Below are 7648 nucleotides of genomic sequence, written 5' to 3' on the forward strand. Positions count from 1 at the left end.
TCCTTTTCTGGAGGTCAAAGGAATTGTGGGTAATTTTATTCTAAAGAAAGCACCTGAAGAAGGTTATCATCCCTGCCTCAGCTAACGCCATGGACAAACATTGGTGACTGGGGACTGCGTTCCTGTAGGCAGTTAGAAGGCTAACCTGCTATCTCCTGTCCTTTGCCACTCTCCTTAATTCCTCCTTCAATGTGTATGGTTATATAGTCAGTGTTGCCCACCTACTGTTTGTTATGCCCTTGGCCAGCCTGATCACTTCAATGGTTTCCAGAATGACTCAAGAAAAGTGCTTTTTTTGCTTTGACTGATGGGACCATCTGTGGCCCAGGCTTTACTCACTTCTACTCATTGGCTGGATTTAGACAAGAAGTAGTTCTTTTTTCTTTCCTGCAGCTGCCATAAAATCAAGTCCAAAAAGACAGACGTCATTTAGGTTACACTTTCATGTAGCACTTTGCGTGTAGGACTTATGTTCATTTTGTATTGTATTGTGTGTGCATCATATTCAGTCCTACCTAGATCAAAAGCTCTAGGAGGGCAGCGGCTGTGTCTTCTTCACCTTTGTGTTCCCCCACATCTAGCACAATATTCTGCCCCTATGTCATAAGCAATTCACAAATGTTTGTTGACTTGAACATAATTCTATAATATTATATTTGTGACCCTGTGAGATATGGAAATCCTCCAGGGCTTTTTGCCACTTACAGCAAAAAACTTTTCCTGATTACCTAGTTATTGGTGTCTCCCTCTATGACTGTGTATTTTGTGGGGTATATATGCTGTATGTACTTCTCTATGAACACATATCCTCATGGTAGAATGTCCAGTGTTCATCTTTCATTTTGCCAGATTTTTGTATACCTGTACGTGAACACATTGTCTCACCTGATAGAATGTAAGATCCTTGAGGGTAGGGACTGCCTCACTTTTGTCTTTGTCTCCCCCACTGCCTGGCCCAGCACCTGACACATAGTAACCAATAAATGCTTGTTGATCAGTTGATAGCTTTTTTTCCCCTCCAGCATTATTGTAATGATGACTTATATAACCAGGGTGAGCTGGTTTTATGTCTCTTCTGTGGATCTCATATCTTTGGTCTTCTGCAGCCTATTTGTAAACAGATGGCCAGGATCAGCATTATATAGGTCTTCTGCCTGGTCACAGAATGAGATTTGATTCAATTCATTGTTATTTAGTTGTCCAGTTGTGACCCCTTTTGAAGTTTTCTTGGGAAAGATACTGGAGTGCTTTGCCATTTCCTTCTCCAGCTCTATTTACAGATGACTAACTGAAGCAAACAAGGTAAAGTGACTTGCCCAGGGTCACACAGCTAGTAAGTATCTGAGGCCAGATTTGAATTCACCTATCATGAGCAAGGCACCATTTTAGGTGCTGGGCTACAAAGACACAAAATAAAAAGTTTCTGCTCTCAAGAAACTTCCATTCTAATATAAGGAAAATTGAGGCCAAAACATTAAAACCTGTGGTGTTTAGGGAAAGATTCCAAAGGAGGTGTACTTGAAGTGAGTCTTGAAGGAAGCCAGGGACTATTACTATGATTAGGATTAGGATTATTAAGAGAGGAGTGAGTGATTGTAGGCACCTGGGAACATTCACATTATGTGAATGCATGCTCTGTGAGATGGAGTAATGAGTCCCAGGGAATGGCTAATAATCCAGTTTAGCTGGAACATAGAGTTTATGAAGGGAAGCAGATAAAATAAGGTTGGAAAAGACATATAGGGGCCAGATTATGGAGAGTGCTTATATTTTATCCTACCAGCAATGTGGCGTGACACAACTGTGCTTTAGAAAGGTTATTTTGGCATCTCTATGTCCAGTGAGTTGGAAGGGGAGAGACCAATGAAGAAGTTAATGCAATAGCCCAAGTGAGAGGTGATGCAGGTGACAGTGGCTGTGTGAGTGGAGAGAAGGAGGCAGATGAAGAAATATGGTGGAGATAGAATTGATAACATTTAACAACCAGTCAAATGTGGGAGTAGGGAATCCTTGATGGTGGGTCACACTTAACTCTGGGTGACTCTGAGGTTATGAACCTAGGATCCGGGAACATTCATACTGGGCACTGGAGGACTGATTTACAAGGAAAACAATCAGTTCTGTTTCACACATACTGTTTTCAATATACCCTTGGAAGATCCAGAAGGCAGTTGATAATATATGAGTTCAGTAGAGAGATTAAGACTGGATATATAAATTTGGGAGTCATATGCATAGAAGTAATGCCTGAATTTGTGGGAGCTGATGAGAGCTCTAAGAAAGAGAATGTAGAGAGACAAGAGGAGAGGGACCAAGATAGAGCCTTGGGGAACATCCCCAGTAAGGGGGAAGGAAATGGTTAATGATCTAGCCAAGGAGATTGAGGAAGAGCATTCAGAATGTAAGGAAGAGAACCAGGAGAGAAAGTGTCCTGGAAATGAATGAGAGTAGAAAGTGTCTATGAAGAAGGTTATGGGCAAGAGTATCAAAAGCCACAGAAAGATCAGAGAGGATAAGGACTGAGAAAAGCTCATTAGATTTAGTAGTTAAGAGGTCACAGGTAACTTTGTAGAAACCAGTTTCAGCTGAGTGGTGGAGTCAGAAACCAAATTGTAAAGGATTGACAATGGGCAGGTGATGAGAAAGGGGAAGCTTTAAGTAGAAATGTTTTTTTTTCCTCCAGGGGTTTGGAAGTGAAGGGGGAAGAGAGAAATAAGATGTCAGCTTGAGGGGATGGCAACGCCAAGAGGTTTTTTTAAGGTTAGAGTAAATCTGGACATTAGGGGGTGGGAAGGGAAGAGAGAGACAGAGAGAGAGAAAGGAACAGAGACAGAGACAGAGACTGAAGAGGGAGAAAATGAAAAAATGACACACATGGGGGTGAGAGAGAGAGAGAGAGAGAGAGAGAGAGAGAGAGAAGAGAGAGAGAGAGGTGAGGTGGGGGTGGGGAAGATGTGATCAAAGGTAGTGGCAGTGGCCATTGTTAGAAGACCTATCTCTTTTCAGAAATGAGTGAAGGAAGAACGGATGAGGTTTTTGAGGTATGCAATAGGAGGGAATGCTGGCAGATGGCTTTTCTTTTCTCAGCTAAATAGGAGGCAAAGACATCTGCTGACAGGGGGGTGGAGGAAGCATTGGGGACTGGAGAGAAGAAAAAGTTTGGAACAGCTGCTGAGAGGAGTTGGATAGGAAGTAACTTAAGAATCAAAGTTTTGTTTGCTGAGTTATTTCTTATTGAGTTATATGCAGTAATGGCATATAAAGGTAGGTAAGTCAAACTCCCTTTGAAACAATTGAGGTTTTGAAAATACAACTTTTATATCATTTCTTCTCACCACTTCCATATCTTCCTTTGATTTATCTATAGAGTGATTAATCTGTAAGCCACATTTCTTTTAGCTCTGCTTTCTTTTCTCTAATTGTCACTGGTGTGGGACCAGCCACTGAGCCTTTGATAAAGTGTTCCAGGACTCCTGAACTCCTGTATTTGTGGCATCATTTCTACAGGCAATTTGATTTAGTTGCTTGCCCCATCTTCTTCCCCTTCAGACATTTGACATCAGGGAGATGATCTTAGAGCTGTCCTTGAGAATGATTAGAGTGATTAATCTGGAAAGAGAGAGCCTTCGGGGCTATAGTTTATTTTCATTTGGGAGGTTTAATATTTAACTGCACATTAAAATAAATGCGTTCAAGCTTAAAGATGAGGAAGGACCCTCAGAGGACATCGAGTCTAACTCCCTGACTTTTGCAGGTGTAGACACTGAAGCCCAGGTAAGTTAAGTGACTTGTCACAGTCACACAGGTACTAAGTCTTTAAGCAGTATTTGAACTCTAAGCAATGTGTCATTTTTCATTCTCTCACTCTGAGTGGACCAGCACTATTTCCACTGCATAGTGGTGGTCTTTTAATTTCCCATGTGTCAAAATAGCCATTCACTTTCCCCAGGTATTATTTTTATGCTCTTGACCTTTGTTAGGCATCACTATATAGACAGTGGAGAAGGGGAAAGCCTTGAACCCTGGCAATACCAATCCCAGGATCAAGGAATTCAGTATTTTAATGGTGATGACATTAATAAGCTGTTGTGTGGCCAAGTGTAAGCTTTGTCTGTTCTCTCCTGTGCATAGACATGACATGCTCATGAAATTGAAAGTTGCCAGTATTTACCAGAGAGGAGACTGTAAGGGCCTACGAAGCCCAGTACACCGATGGGTGAAGAGGAAGTGCCCTCCTTATGGCTAGGTTGGTTTCCATCAATGGGAGCCTACTTCCAAAGAAGTCCTCCCGAAAAGCAAATGCCAACATCCTTCTGTTTCTGCTAGCACAAAGATCCTCCCTAAGTCTTTTCTGCTCTAAATAAAACATCTCCAGATTCTTCAATGAATATGTTATGGTTTAGAATCCCTTTGCCATCTTATTTCTTTAATATCTAGGCCATATTGCCCTAAGCAGGTGCCCAGGACTGCTTACTCCAAATGAGGTCGGACCAAAACAGATTTCAGCAGGACTAGCTGTCTATCACCTCTCTTCCTTTGAATGTCAGGCTGCTATTTTTACTTCGGATTATGAGGTGACCCATGCCAGCCAGCCTGTGCCAGACCCATTGCTTGACTGCAGCTCCTTGGTTTTAATGATCCGTCTTTATTGGAGAGACCCCTGAGCACCCGAATCTGTGCTGGTCCAACACTGAGGAGAAAGGTGTTGGCCTCCAGCCTCAATGTCACTTCTTTCTTCTTGGCCCTCTGGGGTCTACTTATTAACTTAGCCTTTAGAATCCTAGATGTGCACACCATGAGTGCTGATTGCTGTTCAGTGTTATCAAAATGACCTTGCTTCTTTCAGGAGTCTCCTAAGAAAGGAGTGCCAGAGAAGGAATGATGACTTTGAAACGTGTGCTGTCTCCTCCCTGTTTCTCTAGCCTATGCAGAGCAAGACTCAGCCTGCCAGATGAAGGGTCTTTTTGTATTTAGTGAACTTTATAATAATCTGGTTTCTTGGTAATGAAGCTTTTGAGACTTCCTTTTCCTTTCCCTGCAGGTGTCAGCCCGTTCCAACAGCATGTGTGTTTGCAAACACCCCCTGCTTTAGATCAGAAGATCAACAAATCAAACCCCTCATTTTATGGTGAGGAAACTGAGGTACAGAGAAGTTAAGTGACTTGCCCAGTGTCACACAGCTTTTAGGTATGTGAGGCAGGATTTAAACTCAGGTCTTCCGTAATTCCAAGTCTAGAATTATTTCTGGGCCAGTTCACAGATCATTTTCAAATACGGGATTTCATTTTGTGGGAGATGGCTCTAACATTTCAATGTTGGGATGAAATGTGGCACACTTCTACTTCATTGAACAATTAACAAAAGGAGATTTGCTTTGACCTACTATAGCCAGGATATGCATCAAGGATGCAGTGGCACTGGGCTTCTCCCCTCCATAGGGAAAATTGGTCATCCAGGCTGTATACGGTGAAGGACGTGGACTCACATGGGCTTTGGAATCCACCAAATTGGTGGGCCCTGACTGCACACGTATGGGACTTTTTATACCCTTAAGTTTGTCAGGGAAACATGGAACCTCTTTGTCTCTTTTTAGGGAAAACTAATCTCTGTCACAGGGCAGCTAGGTGGTGCAGTGGCTAGAGGGCTGGGTCTGAAGTTAGGAAGACTCCTCTTCCTGAGTTCAAATCTAGCCTTAGACACTTACTAGCTGTGTGACCCTGGGCAACTTATTTAATCCTGTTTGCCTCAGTTTCCTCATCTGTAAAATAAGCTGGAGAAGGAAATGGCAAACCACTCTAGTATCTTTGCCAAGAAAACCCCAAATAGCTGAACATGACTGAAAAACAACTGAACAACAAATCTCTGTCACAGGAAGAAAGAAGGAAGGGTGGGCCTCACCTAGGTGGGAAAACATTTGTAGATTTTAGTTCAATCACGCATTTATTCTTCATCGCAACCTTGTAAGTTAGAAAGCGCATACTTTATTATTCCCATTTTACAGATGAGAAAATGGAGGCTCAGAAGTCAGTTAATAAATGGCAGAGCCAGGACTAGAACTAGAAACTAGATTGCCTGACTCCAGTGGTCTTCCCATTATGCCACACTTTCTATGCTCCTTATAATAATAGTAGCTGATATCTATATGATACTTCAAAGTTTGCAGAATACTTGACATCTGTTCTTTGATTTGATCTAGACGATGGCTCTAAGAGGGGGGTGCTACAGTGATTATTATCCCCATTTTACAGATGAGAAGGTTGAGGCTCAGAGAGGTTTGTCCTTGCTCATGGCTCGTGTCACAGGCTTTGTTCGAGTGCAGGACTCCCCTATCTCCAAGTCTGGTAACCTTTTCTGCTGAGCCACACCGCCTCATCAGCCTCTTGTGGAGAAATGTAAGAAATCAAAGGAACCTTCATCTCTAATGATGGTGAAGGGTTCTGATGAAAGGTTTAGTGCTGATTAAAACAAGTGACTAAACTGAGTTGGGGGAGGGGGCGTCTTAAATGCATTTATATTATTCATGCTACTATGCCAGCCAGCTCATGCATAATTATAGCTTTGACATTATTTGATGATGATTTTTATCTTCTCTTCATTTGTACTCCTATCCTAAGTCAGCTGAGAGGCTTAATGCATAGAGCGTTGTTTTTTGTTTTGTTTTGTTTTGTTTTGTTTTTTAGGCAATTGGGGCTAAGTGACTTGCCCAGGGTCACACAGCTAGTAAGTGTCAAGTGTTTGGTCTGAGGCCGGATTTGAACTCAGGTACTCCTGACTTCAGGGCCGGTGCTCTATCTGCTGCACCACCTAGTTGCCTCTGCATAGAGCATTGGACTTGGAATCAGGAATACCTAAGTTCAAATCATGCCACAAACACCTACCAGCTATGTGATCCTGGGCAAGTCACTTAACTCCTGTGCCTCAGTTTCCCAACAAGGGGGTTGAACTTAACCTTTAAGGTCCTTTTCAGCTCCCAACTATGATCCTATGACCTAAGCCAGAAGGACTTTGCAGTAGATCTGGTTTCAGGGGTGAGATTATATAATCAGGGCTTATTTTCACTCTTTCACTTTTGAAAAGGTTAGAAAGAAATGTAAATTCAAGTTGTTTAGTCATTTCCAGTTGTGTATGACTCTTTGTGACCCTATTTGGGGTTTTCTTTGCAAAGATACTGGAGTGGTTTGCTATTTCCTTCTCTAGCTTATTTTACAAATGAGGAAACTGAGGCAAACAGGTTTAAGTGACTTGCCCAGGGTCACACAGCTAGTGTCTGTGGCCAGATTTGAACTCAGGAAGATGAATTTTTCTGACTCCGGGCCTGGCACTCAATCTGCTGCAACACCTAGCTTGCCAGATTGAAGTTAGCAAGCAGTTATTATAAAATGGTCTCCCTGCTATCTCCACTTGTTTAAATCTTTTTCTTTTAAGTCTCAGGTCAGGTGTCATCATCTCTTCCCTGAAACCTTCTTTGATTTCCCCAGCTTCCAGTAGTCTTTGCTTTTTCCATTTTTTCTTACTATGCTGTTTAGACCTTTCCTATACATTTACCATGCATGAATGCACAAAACATCTGTGATTTCATTTCATAAGGAAGAAACTCTTTCCACCTCAAAAAAAATTGCATCTCATCTGGGATTTAGTCTGAATGTCC

This window comes from Phascolarctos cinereus, unplaced genomic scaffold, assembly GCF_003287225.1.
Source record: "Phascolarctos cinereus isolate Bilbo 61053 unplaced genomic scaffold, phaCin_HiC Scaffold_7;HRSCAF=346, whole genome shotgun sequence".
Taxonomy (NCBI): domain Eukaryota; kingdom Metazoa; phylum Chordata; class Mammalia; order Diprotodontia; family Phascolarctidae; genus Phascolarctos; species Phascolarctos cinereus.